Raw genomic sequence first — 21046 nt, 5'->3', positions numbered from 1 at the left:
TCCCATTTTTGGTGTGGAACCCTCATTTGAGGTATTAGGCACTCCTGCAAAGTTTTAGCATTATTGGACAACCTTTCGTATGTAGAGTTGCTCCAACTTCAATCTGGACAAAAGCGGTTTTAGGGTTATTCGGTGTCCTTAATCACCTTGGATCAAGGTGAAACTTTATGTGGACACCCAATATGGCTTGGGGATACCACTAGAACTTTCTAGGATTTTATTAAGAATGTTTCCTTTGGAAATATTTCAAATGGTCAAAACAGATAGAAATGGTTTCCAGGATTTTATTCAAATAATTACAATACAAAATAGGGTTTAAAATCTTATGTATGGTAAATAAATGTCCTTGTGATCATCTCCAAGTTTAATCAGATTTTTCCAAGGCAGAAAAGTATTTTTCCATGTAGGAATACCAATTCTGGCCTCAGAAATGGACATGCAATTAAATCAGGGAAATAATTATAAAAATAATTATTTTGTGGTTTTGGAATACAAAGACAAGTTAAAAATCATATCGCCAACTTCTGGGTTGCAACATTGCTTGAAAACAAAAGCATGTGGTGCAACTCGAAGTTGGGTTTTTACCTTGATGAGAAACAAGTAAAGGTTTTTAGAAACAATTCAATATTGTGAAATGGATTTTTATCATCTCATGATCGCACACACAAGCATACAATGACAATCATGGCACTCACATCATTAGTTTTGAAAAAGTTTTAACAAGCTCAGATTTTTACAATACAGAGAATGTGGTAGAAAAAACAAGGTGTGACACACCTATCCCCGAGATTCCTAGGCTAGGTGCTAAAAAGGTCTGGAAACTCCGATCGGAGATAGTCTTCACGCTCCCATGTTGCTTCTGCTTCGGTGTGATTGGTCCTTTGAACCTTGAAATACTTGATGGTGCGGCTTCTGGTTTAACACTCAGCTTCATCCAGAATGCGGATCGGCTTCTCGCGGTAGGTGAGATCAGGCTGAAGGTCAATGGCCTGATGGTCAATGTGCTTGTAAAGATCGGGACGATTTGGCGCTTGAAGACACTTCTGAAGTTGTGACACGTGGAAGACGTTGTGCACACCCGAAAGTTCCGGAGGTAGCTCCAACTGATAAGCAACCTCTCCATGCCTTGTCGTGATCTTAAAAGGTCCAATGAACCTTGGAGCGAGTTTCCCTTTAACGTGTAAACGCTTAGTTCCCTTGAGAGGAGTGACACGGAGGTACACCAGATCTCCGGGAATGAACTCCACATCCCTGCGGCGAGAATCCGCGTAGCTCTTTTTTCACGACTTGGCTGCCTTTAGATTCTCTCGGACAAGTTGCACCTTCTCTTGTGCGTTATGCAAAATTTCCGGCTTGAAGATCAGTCCTTCTCCGGTTTTGGACCAGTTCAGCGGGGTGCGACACTTTAGTCCTTACAAGACTTCGAATGGGGCCATCTGGAGATTGGACTGGTAGCTGTTGTTGTATGAAAACTCAGCGAACGGCAGACAGTCCTCCCATTTGGCACAATGCGCGAAGACGCATGCACGGAGCATATCTTTGAGTATCTGATTCACTCTTTCCGTTTGTCCGCCCGTTTGCGGGTGGAAAGCGGTGCCGAAAGAGAGATTGGTTCCGGGGGCTTCTTGGAACATTTTCCAAAATCTTGAGGTGAACTGCGTGCCTCAGTCAGATACAATCTCCTTGGGAAATCCATGAAGGCTTACAATACACTCAATATAGAGACTAGCCAACTTGTTCCCATCATAAGTGGTGTTGACACGAATGAAATGGGTCACTTTGGTCAAATGGTCGACAATAACCCATATAGAGTCATGGCCTCTGCTAGACCTTGGTAAGCCGGTAACAAAGTCCATGCCTATCTTGTCCCACTTCCATTCTGGCACTTTGAGAGGTTGTATCAATCCTGCAGGTCGCTGATGCTCAGCCTTGACTTGTTGGCAGACGTCGCACTTGGCAACATAAGACACTATTTCCCTCTTCATGCCATGCCACATATTTATACATCTTGGTACCACCAGGGTGAATAGAGTAGGGTGTATCATGTGCTTCCTGTAGGATCAAGTCCTTGAGTTCAACCTTGTTGAGTACGCATAAACGTTTCCCAAACCACACCACTCCTTGTTCATCCACCGAGAATCCTGGGGTCTTGCCTTCTTGAATCTTCTTCCTGATGCCTTCAATGCTATTATGACCCTTTTGGGCCTCCTTGATGTCATTCACCAGCGTTGGTTTGACTTCGAGGTTATCCAGGATTCCTGATTCCACTAGCTCCAACCCGAAGTTATCCAATTCTTCATATAAGGCGTGTTGACTTTCCTTGAGCATGATGTTCAAGGTGCTGCTCTTCTGGCTTAAGGCATCAACCACTACATTGGTCTTACCAGGGTGATATTGAATGTTGAGGTCGTAGTCTTTGATTAACTCTAACCATCTTCATTGCCTCATATGCAATTCCCTTTGGGTGAAGATATACTTTAGACTTTTGTGGTCAGTGTATATTTCACATCGCTTCCCCAGAAGGTAATGTCGCCATGTCTTCAGGGCATGCACTACTACTGCCAACTCGAGATCATGGGTGGCATAGTTCTCCTCATGCGGGCGCAATTGCCGTGACAGATATGCCACAACTCTACCATCCTGCATTAGAACCCCACCGAGTCCTGTCCTGGAGGCATCAAAATATTTCACAAACTCCTTGCTGATATCTGGAGTGGCCAATACCGGGGCGGTGGTTAATCTCTTCTTCAATTCTTGGAAGCTTGCTTCACACTCCGGAGTCCATTCGAACTTCTTGCCTTTCTTCAAGAGTTGGGTCATAGGTCAAGCGATGCGGGAGAATCCTTCTACGAACTTGCGGTAATATCCCGCTAGTCCGAGTAAGCTCCTGACTTCCTTCACATCAATTGGCAATTCCCAGTTGGTTACCGTAGTAATCTTGGAGGGATCAACTGCCAATCCACTTGCTATCATGGTATGACCCAAGAATCCAACTTCGTTCAGCCAGAATTGGCACTTGCTGAACTTGGCATAAAGTTGGTGCTCTCGAAGCTTTTCCAATACTAACCTCAAGTGTTGCTCATGCTCTTCTTCGGACATGCAAAATATTAATATGTCATCAATGAATACGACGACAAACTTGTCCAGGTATTCTATGAAGACCTTGTTCACGAGGTACATGAAGTAGGCTGGGGTATTAGTCAACCCAAAAGACATGACAGTGCATTCATGCAAACCATACCGGGTCACGAACGTAGTCTTGGGTGTGTCCTCGGGTCGGATCTTCAGTTGGTAATATCGAGATCGGAGGTTGCTCTTGGAGAATACCTTAGCTCCATTTAGCTGGTCGAACAAGTCTTCAATCTTGGGGAGTGGGTACTTGTTCTTAATCGTGACCTCATTGAGAGAACGGTAATCGACACAGAGTCTGATAGTTCCATCCTTCTTGGACACGAAAAGGAGAGGTGATCCCCAAGGTGACGCACTTGGACGAATAAATCCTTTCCCGAGTTGCTCATCCAGGTGCTTCTTCAAATCTGCCAGGTCTTCGGATCCCATCATGTAAGGTATCTTCTAGATAGACCTTGATCCAGGCATGAGCGAAATGATGAACTCGATGTCTCGGTCAGGAGGCATTCCCGGTAGCTCATCACGAAAGACGTCTGGGTACTCACAGACTATTGGCACTCGATCGAGTTCTTCCTCTGACAGGCTGTTAACCCATGGTACTCGAGCGGGTACTGGCTCTAGGACATACACGACTTCGACCCCTTGATCGATTGTCATGGTAATGGCCCTGTTGGCACAGTCCAAGATGCTTTGATGCTTGGCCAACCAATCCATGCCGAGAATTACTTCTAGGCCTTGCGACTTAAACACAATGAGATCCGCTGAGAAGCTCGTCCCATTGATAACTATCCCGACCTTCCTACATCCCAGGTTGGTCCTCAATACTGCTCGGGGGGTTTGAATTGCCATATTCCCATGAAGCAAGGTAGGTTCTAAACCACATTTTTCCGCAAACCTTTGTGTAACAAAAGAATGCGAAGCACCACAATCAAACAATACTGTTGCTGGGGTAGAGTTGATGAGGATTGTACCCAGAATGCAGTCCGGGTCTTCATGTGCCTCTTCTGCGGAAATATAATTAATCCGCCCCTTGTTGTGATACTGCTGATTGCGGGGAGCCTGATTCCTTCCTGGTGCTCCTTGGCTTGGATTTGGCGCATTGGGGTGCGGAGTATCGGGCTTCTTGTTGGGGCACTGCTTGGAATAGTGCCCTGTTTGTCCAGATCCAAAACAGGTAACTTGTGCTGTAAGATTGGTCTTGACTCCACCGCTGTTCGGTGGATTGCTTGCTGTCTTGGTGTTGAGTTGCTGCTGAGGCTGGTAGTTCTGGCGAAATGTTGGATACTTGTACTGCCGGTGCTGATAGTTGGGTCTGGCTGGAGCTGACTGCCATGGGCGTGGCGTCGTGTTACTTGGTCCTCCATTACCCATTAGCTTGCGCTTGCGGGTGTTGTCCATAGCACGACGTTTGTCTTCCAACATAAGGGCCTTATTAACCAGATCGCTAAAGGTCCGACATTCACAAACAACTAGTTGTAACTGGAGTGACTATTGCAGTCCTTCCATAAAGCATTCCACTTTGGCGGCCTCAGTGTTGACGTCCTCACGCGCGTACCTTGACAGGAGGTTGAACTTCTACAAATACTCCTAGACGGATCCACTGCCTTGCCTTAAGGCTCGGAATTCCGGCTTCTTAATGGTCACCATTCCGGGAGGAATGTTAGCAGCGCGGAATCGATCTTTGAACATAGCCCAAGTGATGACTTGCCCTGCTCGCATGATCTGAAATCCATCCCACCAAGCTCTGGCTGTGCCTCCGAGACAGTGAGAAGCATAGAGAAAATTTTCACGATCATTAGTGTACTTGCCTAGCGCGAGGAGGTCTTCGATAGTATGGATCCAGTTATCGGCATCCAATGGTTCACTCGTCTCCATGAATATGGGTGGCGTAGTTTGCATGAACTCAGAGAGAGTAGAGCGACCATTTCCATCCCCGTTCTGCGGCGGGTTGTTCACCAAGGTTTGAGCCAGCTGCTCAATAGCGGCATTGTTGGCTTGACTCTCCTCTCGAAGATCTTGAAGGAACTGAGCCATAGTCAAGCTTTCAGGAGGAGGCGGTGGCGGCGGAACATCACCTTGTTGCTCGTGGTGATCTCCAGGTTGAGCTTCCCCTTCGGTTCCCTACTGCTGACCTGAAGAGGCAGAGCCGGGATTGCCGAAGGTGCTGTTGCGAGTTGCATTCACCATCTTGTCAGGGGAGTAGACAAGTCAATTTGTCGAACTGGCTGAAATCATAAGGGATGATGCTCTAGTAAAGAGGGGGTCTGGTGTTGTGCTAGTGTGAAAATTTTAAGCCAATGATTTTGAAAGAGCTACTGTATTAGATTAAAAACAAGCGATGTAGTCGCTTACAAGCTACCTAAGGCAGAATTTGACTTGCATCCAACATGCTTACACAACACTCATGGTCCACACAAACCTATACAAGAACTACACTCGGGGTACATCCTAATTGCCTATGTTGCTAAAGCTAAGCGGCCGACTGCGCGGTCTCATAAGCGGGTTCTGTCGGGTCTTTGTCTTCATCTCCATCTTCACCTTCATCTTCATCAGTGTTCCCCTTCTTTGAAGGAGTAGGATAAGGAAGCGGGCCATCATGACATCTCTTTGTTGGCGAGGTGGCGAAGAGTTCGGTATACTCTTCTGCGGTCAGGCGACGACTCTGAAGAGGAGTGGCCTAAAGCGGTGGTATCCCTCCTCGGAAGGCAAAACCAGGTAGTCCTATGGGTGCTCCTTCCTTCTTTACCTTGTGGTTCTTCATCTTCTCTGTGCGAAGCAGATCCTTGACTTGGTGCAGCTCTTGGCGAGTCCTAGTTGACTCCTTGATCAAAAGGTGCATCAAAGTGTCGGAGGAGAGACTGAAGTAGGTCTGAAACCTCAGTGGCGTCCCATCCTCAGAAGATGGGTTGAGTGTCCAAATCCTGTCTACCCCATCCTTAACAAAGGGTAGGTGACGAGTAGCTGGCTCGTCATTCATCTCGGGTAGGCTATCGCGGAGCTGCACGAGCGCCTCTCGCGCTGCGGTCTCCACTACCAACATCACATCCTCCATTTGTGGTCCTTCAAAGAACCAGCTAGTCGGGCAGTCTAGCCTTCACTATCACGTCCACGTGATATTCTTTGGTGTCGACATTGACCAAGTGCTCGTGGTAGAGGAAGATGGGCGTGCGGCGTACTTGACACTTCTCGAGGCTATCACTCAAAACCAGAGGGAAGCCCGTCTCCAGAAGCATCTCACATACGGCGGCCATCTACAAGATGTAGAGGAGAGGGTTAGAAAGATTTTAGTGGGTGCAGAATCTTAGGTAAGGGTCTATGTGCACTAATCGTCTCAGCTATCGTCCATGCTACCTAAGGCTTCCTATAGTCAGGATGGCTCTGATACCACCTCTGTGGGGACCCCGACTTACGAGTCGAGATCGTCGTGCTCAGTGATCCAAGAGATCAATGCTCACCAAACACAGATACCGAATAAGAGAGTCTTACATCCAAACACTGATTATTACAACACAAGACCGAATTGTCAGGTTCACAAAGCAGGCCGAAGGACAAATCACTCAAATACAACTAGTAGCGGAAATTATAGGGGCTAAGCGGGTGCCCATGCCATCAAGCCTACATCGACAACCATTTTGACTTGGAAGCGTCCTAGTTCGCAGGGGTGTCTCAGAAGACATACTCATCTCCAAACTCCGGTCCTTCCATGTCTGATTAATAACATAACTAGTGGAAGCCAATAAGTACTTCGAATGTACTTGCAAACAGCCCATGACATGAGCAATGAAAGTGAAGAATAACAATAATATGCATCTTTTGTGGAACTCATCATGGTGGTTTGATCATGAATATGCATCAAGTTAAAGAATTACTTTTGAAGAACAGGTTACAGATATCAATATATCTGCCGAGGGCTGAACCAACCGGGTTCACCCTAAATGCCAAGTCACCAAACTTGGTCATATCATTACTTTCATAATAACTCCTTTTTATCACCACTCACACACACTTGGTTTATGCGGAAACAACTGAACGTAGTTTAAGTAGGATTACCCAACTGTCCTTGACCATGGACATGCTATTCGAATAGTTTTACACTCTGCACAGGTAGTACTGTAGCGACCCGACTCAAGACGAGTCAAGCCTCTGTGTTTCTGTGCCATCCCTGGATCAGTATGCTGGCACACACAGTACATCAATGTATATATCAAAGTGTAATCACATGTAAATAGCGTAAAACTGATATATACCTTAAATATTTCAGCGGAAGCAGTCAAGGGAGTGGAGTCCCAATAAACACCAACGTCAAGTTGAGTGTAGACCGTAACCCTGAATCGTACTCTTACTCGTCGAAGAAAAATATCTGCAACATAAGGCGTTGCAGCCGTGTAGGTCAGCATATTGAATATGCCGGCAAGTCACATAAGAGAGGGGTAAAATGTCATCTATACTATATGTATATATGGCAGGTGGGGTTGTAAGTTTTAGCGTAAAACAAAATTTTCTCCTACAACAAGAGAGGGCTAAAAGAAAAATGTTACTACATTGTTGGTTGTTAACGAGACGGTTCCGCCAACCAGTTCTCGTACCCGAGTTGTCAATAATTACCCTCATCAAATATATTTAATGGTGTTGAGAAATCCAGATAACTTCAGTTCCTTTGGCTCAAGTTGTCCATGACCGTGGACACGGCTAATCGATTAGGTTTGAGTACTCTGCAGAGTTTTTGCACACGTTCCCCACAAGATTTGATCGCCTCCGTGTATGTCCTCGCACTTCAGGGTGTTTGAAGACCGGATGATCAAAACATGGTCTTTCAACGGGTCCCTTTGAATCCCTGTCGGTGCCCATCCAATCCAACCGTTCTTCTACATACAATCCTACCCAACTGTCCATAATGACTTGTGGCTGTGTAGGTAAGCCTTGGGTCTTGAAAATATCCGTCCGTCTCTTTGAGCCTGGGTGAAGCTTTCCGCAGGATGTCATGGCCTCTCCAGCATCCCGGGTCATCCACTGGGTTCTCCAGGGAGCCGATCAACCGTCCTTCACCCAGAGTTGCATTGCGTCCGAGGTCTTGAAAGTCTTGTCTTAACCGGTCTTGATTATTTAATCAACCTAGCATCACTCGTGTTATGCACTCAACCGAAATCCCGGCTACTCAAGCATATCAATATGAAATTTGTCGTCCCGGGGCCAAGTATCGGGGTTGTTGGGTGTCTACCACATGATACTACAATCTATACTAGAATTTCCAAGTACCTACTCAGCATGCAATTGGGCATAGGATGGTAGAACTATGATGCATAAAACATAGGTGATAGTATGATCAAAGTGACTTGCCTGGTATTACTTGATGAAGATAGTCGCTCTCAAAATCCTGATAATTCTACTCACCACACTCCGAGCAATCTATCGTTAATGAATAGAATTCAATAAACATTCATGCCAAAAAGGAAGAACCAAGAGAACATAAGAAGAAAGCATGTCTTGGTGCAAAATAACAACGTACTAAGGTTTAATAAAAAGGTCCTAAGTGTGTTGTAAAGTGAAGGTGCATGAATGAGATCAAAAGAGGTAATGGACGATGAACTATTGCTATATAAGCTCGACCTGCATACACTATGGGAGATGATCAAAATATTGGGAGAACAACATGAATGTTGTTTGACAAATAGTATAAGACATAAGAATTTATTTGTAGAAAGAATTTCTTGAAATGGAGCACTACAACGCAAGTTATAGCGAATTGAAGTATGAATTGAATTTGCATTCAAAAGGTCAAGAGAAGTTGAACTGAAGTACGATGGTTACGTACAAAAATATATGACATGAGTGTTTAGGGGTCAAAGGAATCAATCGAAAAGGTGGTACGATTTGCAAGATAAGATCAAATGAATGTTCGAATACAAATTTGAATCGCTCAAATTTGTAAGGTTCAAAGGTCGAAACTAATGATGCTACCGGATATAGGAGATCAATATGAGCGTGTAGAAAAAGAATTACTAGATTTGAACTAGCAGATCAAAAGATACAAATACGTGAATATAACATTGAATCGGCTTACAATGATGTGAACACTTTTGGGAACTAATAGATAAATCTGATTTGATCAAAATTATAAGTTGAAAAGTTAAAACTAATGATACAAACGGAAATATTACTTTGATACGAATCCGACGCAATTGAATTCATCTAAAACGGAGCTACGGATAAAAAGATATGATCAAAAGAAGTTTGAATATGAATATGAACAAATTTCGAAATTTGAAAATTTCAAAAAAAGTTGATATGATAGGTTCATCGGATAGGTGGGATCAAGACGAAACTCTAGGCGTTGGTTTCATCTAATTTGGATAAAACGAGTAAAAAGTTATGGCTATTTGAAAAATCAGGGCCAAGCTGTTTTACGGAAGAAAAGTGCTATGTCTAAAAGAATTCTAGTACTAATGTGTAAATACGAAGACTAAATAATATATCTAATTACTCTACCGTATACTAGTGTAGGAATACTAGTCTAGAAATAATAAACTACGGGAGTATAAGAAAAATACGAAGAGAAATACCTTTAGAATGCAGAGTAAGAATTAATTCCAATGAGGAGACGACTTCGAGAAATCCCGCCGAAGAGAAGAAAAAATATTTTTATTTAATAAATCTAGTTAAACCAAAAGATTGATTTAACCCAAAATAGATGATTTTTGGATGCTCCTATGGGTCTATACTTATAGGTGGAAGGGAGGTCTAATGGTCCATAGATAGGCAATGTGGGACTAAACATATACGTAACGTGGAGATAAAAGAAACAAAGCCTCTCATGGGCCAGGTAAAGGTTCGGCCGGCCGCAAGAGGCGATGCATGCGAGCCGTGCCTTTTTTTTTGAACAATGTTTTTTTCTTTTTTAAAAAAAAAAGTGAAGAAAACGTAAAAAAACGAAAATAGAGAGAACCTTTATATAGGCATATTATATATCAAAATTTTCAGAATAAAATTTTCTAAAACATGAAGATATTTTCAAAACCAAAAAATAATTTTTTTAATTTTTTTTTTGCAATAACTTTAAAATGAAAAGGAATTTGAATTTCAAATAAATTGCAAATACTTAAAATTTGGATCAAGACATTATCTCTGATTTTGGAGGGTCATTTTCCTCCTCTCGTTTGATTTTATTTTTAATCAAAGGGTTTTGAAAATATTCAAACTCAAAATTGAAAAGGGATTCAAAATAGAAAATTTTGGGAAAGTCGTTTTATTCCCTCTCATTTTTTTGAAAAGTTTCAAATTCCACTCAAGTTTCAATCACTCAAACAAACAAACAATCAATCTAATAATTATATTAACATTCCAAAATTTATAATTTTGGGATGTTACAAACTACCACACTTAAAATGAATCTCGTCCTCGAGATTCGAAGAGGCTAGAAAGAAAAGGTTAAGGTTTGGGGGGTCTTCTAACAAATATAGTCTCCTGCAAAGTGGGGTGCTACCACACTTAAAATGAGAGTTACTGGTCGCTCAAATTTTTAACAATCCTCTGGGGTCTTGGCATCTCGCTCGTCACATTCTTCATGGTAACTTCTTTGGTGAAGTTCTTCCATTATATTCATAATGTTTCCATCAAAATCGAGGGTTCTTCTGTTGATATAAGATTCTTCCGTCACTGGGTCTTCTTAACTGACAAGTCTCGTGACCATTCTAAATAACCTATCGATGATTCTCATGGTGGTCTACCATTTGTGGTTATCCTGCAGAGAGAAGGGTCTTGGCTTCACCCTCATCGTAAAATGTCCGACGCGTGACAACGATTTCCATGTACATGGGGCTTTCATCATACCACAAAAGCTTCAAAGAACGTCGTCTCTCACTATGGTTAAGTCTCTCAGATTTACCATTCCGAATAGCAAGAGAATGATAATAGTAAGTCGTCATGGTGGCCAAGCCATGTCACACTGAAATCATTACCTTGTATAAGGCTTAGTAAATCTCGTATTCTAACACTTGGGCATCCTCACAAGCATTGCAGAGTTTCTCTTGTCCATGAACGAAGTTCGGATAAATCCAATGATTCTGCAAGCTGCACAAACATCTATCATTTCTTCACAACTCTCAGGTTTTCGTTTTCTCCTAAGAAAACGTTTGCTGATAAAAGTTTCCTTCTCCAAAAAGATAGTACTTTATCCTTATTAGTCCCGGGGTCTATGGGTTTCAGGCATACTTGGGGTAGATGTGACACTGGGCTGGGTAGTGGGTGGTTCCTTCACACAGGAAACAAGTCACCTGACTACTTGGGCAATCCTCCGCTGGGTGATTTTCTTCATAATGAGTGCATCCATCCTTGTGTTCCTCCTGGGTGTGTCCTATTTCTCCATAGATCTTGCATGCACAAGTCTTCTCCTTCGGATTGTCATAGCACTTCTGAATAAGTCGGGATCTTAACAGAGTGTTCTTGAATTCGTCCCAAGTTTTTGCTCCACTAAATTCTTGTATGGCATGCTGCATTTTCCACCAGATCGCAGCACTTTGTGTAAAGTACTGAAGAGCGTGTTTCACTCCATACTTCCTTGAGATCAAGTTGCTCCCGAAGTGGTTCTCCATGTTTTGAATCCATATATCAGCCTCTAGCTGGGTCATTGGTCCAGAGACTACAAGTCCAGCTTCATACTCCATCTGGTAGGGTTGAGGTTTTGGGGATGAGACGGGTAAGAGAGGAAGGGAGATACACACAATACAAACAATATTTTTGAGAATAGGTTTTCTTTGTGGCCATCGGAAAACACACACCAATGACGGCTCACAAATCATCGAAACTAACGTGGGTATATAACAGGGGTTTGGACTTCTAATGGTCATATAAATATTCGAACGCTTCACGGTCTTCGAATTCTTCGGGTCTTGAGAGTCTTCAATTGGTGCAGCTTCAGTTCTTCAATGCATGATGAAATCCTCTTTACTTTGAAGTGGGACTCAGTTGATCCTTCATGTCATCAAAGGGGTAAGGGTATTGTCTAACTATTTGAGGTGAGAGAGAACATTCGATGAAATCAGAAGAGATGAGAAGTAAAAGGTGTTGTTGAAAATAAAAATTTTGAGATATCCTTTCCTAAGAAATTTCCAGTTTCTAGGGTCACGTCCTACAGTCAACATGTGCTCTGATACCATTTCTGTAGTGACCCGACTCAAGACGAGTCAAGCCTCTGTGTTTCTGTGCCATCCCTGGATCAGTATGCTGGCACACACAGTACATCAATGTATATATCAAAGTGCAATCACATGTAAATAGCGTAAAACTGATATATACCTTAAATATTTCAGCGGAAGCAGTCAAGGGAGTGGAGTCCCAATAAACACCAACGGCAAGTTGAGTGTAGACCGTAACCCTGAATCGTACTCTTACTCGTCGAAGAAAAATATCTGCAACATAAGGCGTTGCAGCCGTGTAGGTCAGCATATTGAATATGCCGGCAAGTCACATAAGAGAGGGGTAAAATATCATCTATACTACATGCATATATGGCAGGTGGGGTTGTAAGTTTTAGCATAAAGCAAATTTTTCTCCTACAACAAGAGAGGGATAAAAGCAAAATGTTACTACATTGTTGGTTGTTAACGAGATGGTTTCGCCAACCAGTTCTCGTACCCGAGTTGTCAATAATTACCCTCATCAAATATATTTAATGGTGTTGAGAAATCCAGATAACTTCAGTTCCTTTGGCTCAAGTTGTCCATGATCGTGGACACGGATAATCGATTAGGTTTGAGTACTCAGCAGAGTTTTTGCACACGTTCCCCTCAAGATTTGATCGCCTCCGTGTATGTCCTCGCACTTCAGGGTGTTTAAAGACCGGATGATCAAAACATGGTCTTTCAACGGGTCCCTCTTAATCCCTGTCGGTGCCCATCCAATCCTACCGTTCTTCTACATCTGCTAGCACCGCCTGTCCAGAGTCGCCGCGTCGTCCAACCAAGCCAGAGCCCATAATGACTTGTGGCTGTGTAGGTAAGCCTTCGGTCTTGAAAGTATCCGTCCGTCTCTTTGAGCCTGGGTGAAGCTTTCCGCAGGATGTCATGGCCTCTCCAGCATCCCGGGTCATCCACTGGGTTCTCCAGGGAGCCGATCAACCGTCCTTCACCCAGAGTTGCATTGCGTCCGAGGTCTTGGAAATCTTGTCTTAACCGGTCTTGATTATTTAATCAACCTCGCATCACTCGTGTTATGCACTCAACCGAAATCCCGTCTACTCAAGCATAGCAATATGAAATTTGTCGTCCCGGGGCCAAGTATCGGGGTTGTTGGGTGTCTACCACATGATACTACAATCTGTACTAGAATTTCCAAGTACCTACTCAGCATGCAATTGGGCATAGGATGGTAGAACTACGATGCATAAAACATAGGTGATAGTATGATCAAAGTGACTTGCCTGGTATTACTTGATGACGATAGTCGCTCTCGAAATCCTGATAATTCTACTCACCACACTCCGAGGAATCTATTGTAAATGAATAGCATTCAATAAACATTCATGCCAAAAAGGAAGAACCAAGAGAACATAAGAACAAAGCATGTCTTGGTGCAAAATAACAACGTACTAAGGTTTAATAAAAAGGTCCTAAGTGTGTTGTAAAGTGAAGGTGCATGAATGAGATCAAAAGAGGTAATGGACGATGAACTATTTCTATATAAGCTCGACCTGCATACACTATGGGAGATGATCAAAATATTGGGAGAACAACATGAATGTTGTTTGACAAATAGTATAAGACATAAGAATTTATTTGTAGAAAGAATTTCTTGAAATGGAGCACTACAACGCAAGTTATAGCGAATTGAAGTATGAATTGAATTTGCATTCAAAAGGTCAAGAGAAGTTGAACTGAAGTACGATGGTTACGTACAAAAATATATGACATGAGTGTTTAGGGGTAAAAGGAATCAATTGAAAAGGTGGTACGATTTGCAAGATAAGATCAAATGAATGTTGGAATACAAATTTGAATCGCTCAAATTTGTAAGGTTCAAAGGTCGAAACTAATGATGCTACCGGATATAGGAGATCAATATGAGCGTGTAGAAAAAAAGAATTACTAGATTTGAACTAGCGGATCAAAAGATACAAATACGTCAATATAACATTGAATCGGCTTACAATGATGTGAACACTTTTGGGCACTAATAGATAAATCTGATTTGATCAAAATTATAAGTTGAAAAGTTAAAATTAATGATACAAACGGAAAGATTACTTTGATACGAATCCGACGCAATTGAATTCATCTAAAACGGAGCTACGGATAAAAAGATATGATCAAAAGAAGTTTGAATATGAATATGAACAAATTTCGAAATTTGAAAATTTCAAAAAAAGTTGATATGATAGGTTCATCGGATAGGTGGGATCAAGACGAAACTCTAGGCGTTGGTTTCATCTAATTCGGATAAACGAGTAAAAAGTTATGGCTATTTGAAAAATCAGGGCCAAGCTGTTTTACGGAAGAAAAGTGCTATGTCTAAAAGAATTCTAGTACTAATGTGTAAATACGAAGACTAAATAATATATCTAATTACTCTACCGTATACTAGTATAGGAATACTAGTCTAGAAATAATAAACTAGGGGAGTATAAAAAAAATACGAAGGGAAATACCTTTAGAATGCAGAGTAAGAATTAATTCCAATGAGGAGACGACTTCGAGAAATCCCGCCGAAGAGAAGAAAAAATATTTTTATTTAATAAATCTAGTTAAACCAAAAGATTGATTTAACCCGAAATAGATGATTTTTGGATGCTCCTATGAGTCTATACTTATAGGTGGAAGGGAGGTCTAATGGTCCATAGATAGGCAATGTGAGACTAAACATATACGTAACGTGGAGATAAAAGAAACAAAGCTTCTCATGGGCCAGGTAAAGGTTCGGCCGGCCGCAAGAGGCGATGCATGCTAGCCCTGCCTTTTTTTTTGAACAATGTTTTTTTCTTTTTTAAAAAAAAGTGAAGAAAACGTAAAAAAACGAAAATAGAGAGAACATTTTATATAGGCATATTATATATCAAAATTTTCAGAATAACTTCTTTTAAAACATGAACATATTTTCCAAACAAAAAAAATACTTTTTTCAATTTTTTTTTGCAATAACTTTAAAATGAAAAGGAATTTGAATTTCAAATAAATTGCAAATACTTCAAATTTGAATCAAGACATTGTCTCTGATTTTGGAGGGTCATTTTCCTCCTCTCGTTTGGTTTTTTTTAATCAAAGGGTTTTGAAAATATTCAAACTCAAAATTGAAAAGGGATTCAAAATAGAAAATTTTGGGAAAGTCATTTTATTCCCTCTCATTTTTTTGAAAAGTTTCAAATTCCACTCAAGTTTCAATCACTCGAACAAACAAACCATCAATCTAATAATTATATTAACCTTCCAAAATTTATAATTTTGGGATGTTACAAGTACGTTGGACCCACGAGATCCGGGAAACTTCTGTGTCATCCACTACTCGCGGTATATAACATACCCGAGGTAAGTACGCGATCAATGCCTTTCCCCTGACGATACTAGACAAAGAGGTCCACCTGATTGGTACCCAACCCCATGTTGTACGTCTTACGAGCACCGACTCTAGACAGTAACAACCATGCGGGGACCAACGGTGTGCGTGGAACTCATAGAAATGGCATAGTCGTCCTACCTGGCACGACCCCATCACAAGATTGACCACACATCACTCCCGCCATTAGTAATGTGGCTCTGTGCTAGCACCGACCAGAGTAATCAACATAGCCCCGTCCCATAAGGGGTAACGTGGTCATACTGGTAAGGTTGGGACGGTCGACACATCATAAATCTAATCCCATTTCCGAAACCATACTCACACAAATACCGGGTGCACCACTTCACCAAAAGTGGCCACCTAACTCATCATCGCCCTCGGGCATTAGTGGCACCCGACGGGGTTTTTGTAAATCTTTGTTTGAACCAATAACACGCTCATGCTATATAATCTAGCATTACTTGTCAACATGATAATAGCGTGGCCCTCAAGGGTAGGATCAAGCTCAATGGATGTGCTCCGGGGGAGAGATATAGGTAAAAATCACCTGAGTGATTTACCGGCACTTATGATCATATGCAATGGAAATACTTGCTATCTTCTGCAATATAACATAAGGGTTGCTTGCCTTGGTCAGCTAGGTATCCGGGGTCTTCGAGGTCTTCCGCTCTGATTCCCTCGTCACACGGATTTTCTATCGTCACTAAAAGAATAAATAAGAAATAGCTCACGCAGAAACAGATCACAAATTTATTTAAAAAATGTTCTCTATTACTGATAAATCTAAGTTGTTATTTTGAATTTTTTTGCCTCAAATTCTCATGAAGGAACATTTTTAAAATTAACCAAAAAGAAGCAAAACTATTCCAATTTTTTCCTTTTATTTTTGTAAAGTAGAATAGTTATTGAAAAATTCATACAATCATATCATTAAATACTACATATTTTTAGAAGAATAAGAGTTGAAAAATTATATTTTTATTCTGGTTAAATGTTTTCAAAAAAATCTTAGAAATCAGGTTTTTTAAAATAAAGAAAAATGGGCTAAGCCTAGCCTGGCTCGGCCTGGAACTCGGCTGGCCCATGGCGAACCGACAACCTGCTCACACGCGCGCGTCGTCAGGTTTGAACCTGACGTGCGGGGCCCTGCGGTCAGCGGCTGCGGACAGCGCGGGGGAGGAGGCTGGGCCACCGACAGGTGGGGCACACCTGTCGGGGTCGTCTCCTACCTCTAGCAAGAGAGGTGGAGGAGCACGCCGGCGATGCTGCCGACACTCTCAAGCCCCAACAAGGACTAGAATGGGTTCGCCATGGTGTCGCCTACCTGCTGGTGGTCGGAACAATGTCGGAGAGGCAGGTGTTCGCCGTCGATGAGGAGGTCGCGATGGAGGAGTTTTGGGAGGAGGTCGAGGAGGTAGCTAGGGGCATAGAAATGCTTGGGCGAGTTGGGGGAAAGCTTCCTGGGGTTGAGGGGATCAATTTGTTGGGTCGAGGGGCGCAGGAGCCATCGTGCAGACGGAGATCTACCGGAGCTCCGAGGCGGAGGGGCCTCGGTCAATCTCGAGCACCGGGGCTCTGCTGGTTTGTTGGGGTGGCTAGGGAGGTGCTAGTGGTCATGGTGATGCTATCCGAGGGGTGCTGGAGCAAAGGGAAGGGCTATTAATAGTCCCACGACGGTGAGCCAATTCGGGAGCGCCGGTGACTCACCGTGGCGCGCATGGTGGTGCAGAGAGGGGCTGGGGTCGAAACCACGGTCTCAGGACATGGTTTTCTACTACCAGAACTATTTGTTGCAGAGGGAGAGAGGGAGGAGTCGAGCATCCGTGGCCGTGCAACCTTGGTCGGTTCTGGTGCGCGCGGGCACACGTCGCACGAACTCTGGCGCTGGGAAGGAGGGGCCCTGAGGGTTGCTCGACGGATAGGGGTTGTTGGGGAAGAGGTTGGACACCTCGGGGGAGGCTGGAACTGGCCGAGAGCGTCGCCCCCACCTTGGTGGGTTCCTGTAGCGCACCTAGAGCACAGTTTTGGCATGCCACGACATGCTGGTGCGCTCTCAGGCACTTTGGACGTGTCTAGCATGTCCTGGCACTGGCTGGGAGCGTGGCTAGCTGTTTGGTCCTCGTGGGAGCTTCGGCTGGTCAAGGGAGAGAAGAAATACTGGTGTTGTTAGCCTTGAACTGAAGCTTAAATTGGAGTTTTTGCCCTTACCTCTTTGAACCAGTGAGGGGCTAGTTGACTGGGGTTATATATGGATACTAGCCACCTAATCTATGAGTTTGGCGCAAAGGGTTTGGGTTTAGCTATGGCTAAGGTGGCTTTTTCCCATCTGTCAGAAGGTGCTTGATAGTGGTTTGAGGGGGTTGCACCCCACCATTGGTGCTTCAACTTAACATGTTTGGGTTTGGTGCTAAAACATGGGGTTTCACCAAGTTTTAGGTCCATTGGACAATTTTAGCTTTGTAAACTTGAAAACACTTCAATTTGACCAAATTTATCCCTTCCAAAGAGAGTGTGGGCAAACTAAGTCCCACAAATTCAATTTTTGGAGTGGAACCCTCATTTGAGGTATTAGGCACTCCTGCAAAGTTTGAGCATTATTGGACAAACTTTGCTATGTAGAGTTGCTCCAACTTCAATCTGGACAAAAGGGGCTTTAGGGTTATTTGGGGTCCTTAATCACCATGGATCAAGGTGAAACTTTATGTGGACACCCAATATGGTTTGGGGATACCACTGGAATTTTCTAGGATTTTATTGGGAATATTTCCTTAGGAAATATTTCAAATGGTCAAAACAGACAGAAATGGTTTCCACGATTTTATTCAAATAATTATAATATAAAGTAGGGTTTAAAATCTTATGTATGGAAAATATATGTCCTTCTCATCATCTCCAAATATAATCAGATTTTTCCAAGGGAGAAAAGTATTTTTCCATGTGGAAATGGACATGCAATTAAATCAGGGAAATAATTACGAAAATAATTATTTTGTGGTTTTGGAATATAAAGACAAGTTAAAAATCAGATCACCAACTTTTGGGTTGCAACATTGCTTGACAACAAAAGCATGTGGTGCAACTCAAAGTAGGGTTTTTACCTTGATGAGAAATAAGTAAAGGTTTTTAGAAACAATTCAATTTGTGAAATGGATTTTTATCATCTCATGATCACACACACAAGCATACAATGACAATCATGGCACTCACATCATTAGTTTTGAAAAAGTTTTAACAAGCTCAGATTTTCATAATACAAAGAATGTGGTAGTAAAAACAGGGTGTGACAATTTTCTTTTGGTGGAATTGTAGATCAAGATCTCATCTATAAGTCCCTAGCAAGACAACAAGTTTGGGTGGCTAGGGAGATAGATTGGGCAAGAAAGCTTGGAGTGCATCAATGGTGGAGAGAGAGAGGTAAGAGTTAAGAGGGAGGTGGAAGAACCCCCCCCCCCCTTGTATAGGCCCCACTTTCTAACCGTTACAACCATTTTTACACGGCAGGGGTTCAACCATTGGCTAGGGCGACACAACAGGGCTGCATAATTTAGTGGTACAACTGCCTAGCCACCGCCCAACAAACGGACCACAATAGAAAGTTGGCCAGCGGTTCTACCCGCCACGACTGTTGGGCACGACTAAGTCCCAAGCGATAAAACCGCCAGGAACAACGGTAGTACAAGTTGTACTAATATAGTGGTACAACCGGATCACCAACGCCCAACTACCGCAGCACAATAGAACCGTGTCCGGATGTGGACTGATGCTGGTCTGGTTCAACCGCCCAGGGTGTGGCAGTACAACTGCCCTAGGCAGCGGTACAACTGGTAAGTTAGGAAGGAGGTGCCTCTCTCTCAATGATGCTATGGAACGAGGTGGGTGCAAAAGAGTGTGAGAGACAATTGATTCACCCATAAAATTCCAATGTGCATTCCCTCTTAATAGTACGAGATCCCTACAACCAAAGAGAATAAACACGTAGGGAACACGTCTTCGATCTTTTCCATTTGAAGGAAATACCTAACCGTCTTGTGTTTTTCATAAGATACCTGCACAAGTTGACACGCGGTTAGATAACATGGTGAGTTTTCATCGTCACCAAAACACTTAAGGTAGCACAATGCCCATATAATCTCCCCCTTTTTAGTGGGCGATGACAACAACACGATTTGCATTGATGGTCTCTAAAGTAAAAGCGGAGCTCCCCCTTGCTGTGTGCCCCAGATGAGAAACGTACATGAATTGGAGCTCGCCCTTGGTTTTAGAGACCAACCACTTGGTATATAGAGGAAATAATCATCAAGAAGCGAATGTACGAGATAATAACTAGAGCTTTAATGACAAGAGTAATAATAAACTTAGTCTCTATGGAAAGTCAAATAGTCTCAAATGGTCTCCACATCATATAGGTTCATGATCGACTAACAATCAAATAAGACTTCAACACGAAAGAAAAACAAAAGAAACGAAGACACGAAGACAACAAAAGCCCCCATGAAAATCCTGTCATGATATAGCTATCTCCCCCTTTGCCATGAGGACACCAAAAAGGAAAAGAGTGATGCTAACGCCCAGGTGCTCGGTAGATCTCGTGAGATCCGTCACACTCCTCGAAATCACCACTAGCAGAACCATCATCATGATCACCATCAACACTATCATTCTCATCATGAGCAGTAGCAGTAAAGGAGGCAGTAGGCTGAACCGAGACCTCGACATCAGTCCAAGTGCTATGTTCATAGATCCACTGCTCCTCACCGATGATGGTATTCTCAGAACCACTGGTTGCCTTAAGTTGGAAGCTCGCATAATCTGAATCTGTCTGCGCCTGGCAAGTTCCTCGTTGACATGGCGTTCGAGCTTCTTCTAAACATGAGTCTGGAGGCAGAAGGTCTTCTTTAACTTGTCTGAGAGCTTGGAGAGCCAATATGGCTTGGCTCCTTCACGAAACTCAAAATCATTGTCACTTGAAGTAGCAAAAACATCCTCAGGTTCGCCAGCGGGGAAGCTCAGTGCAAGATGCTTCTTCTTCCGCAGTTTCCTGACCTCATGCTCAGTGAGGTTCTCTGTAGAAGAGAGAGGCTTGCCAGGCCTGCAAACTGCGCACACGGAGTTGAGGAACACACATGATGAAAGGAGCATAGGTGGGGAACTTTCTTTAGAAGACTGTGGAGTACAACTCCTTCCACAACCATTTGGAAGCATCAAATGTAGCCCGGAGCCAACTTCAATCCCCATGGAAACAAGCAGATCAAAAAAGTATCCATGAATCTCATCTTGGTTTCCAACCTTGGGCAGAAGAACATTCCGGAAAACACAATGCAAAATATCATACACCGGCAGTAGGTCCTTAGAGGTTCGAGGAATCCCACGTCCG

This window comes from Hordeum vulgare, chromosome 5H, assembly GCF_904849725.1.
Source record: "Hordeum vulgare subsp. vulgare chromosome 5H, MorexV3_pseudomolecules_assembly, whole genome shotgun sequence".
In the NCBI taxonomy this organism is placed as follows: domain Eukaryota; kingdom Viridiplantae; phylum Streptophyta; class Magnoliopsida; order Poales; family Poaceae; genus Hordeum; species Hordeum vulgare.
Note: the sequence above shows the minus strand (reverse complement) of the source record.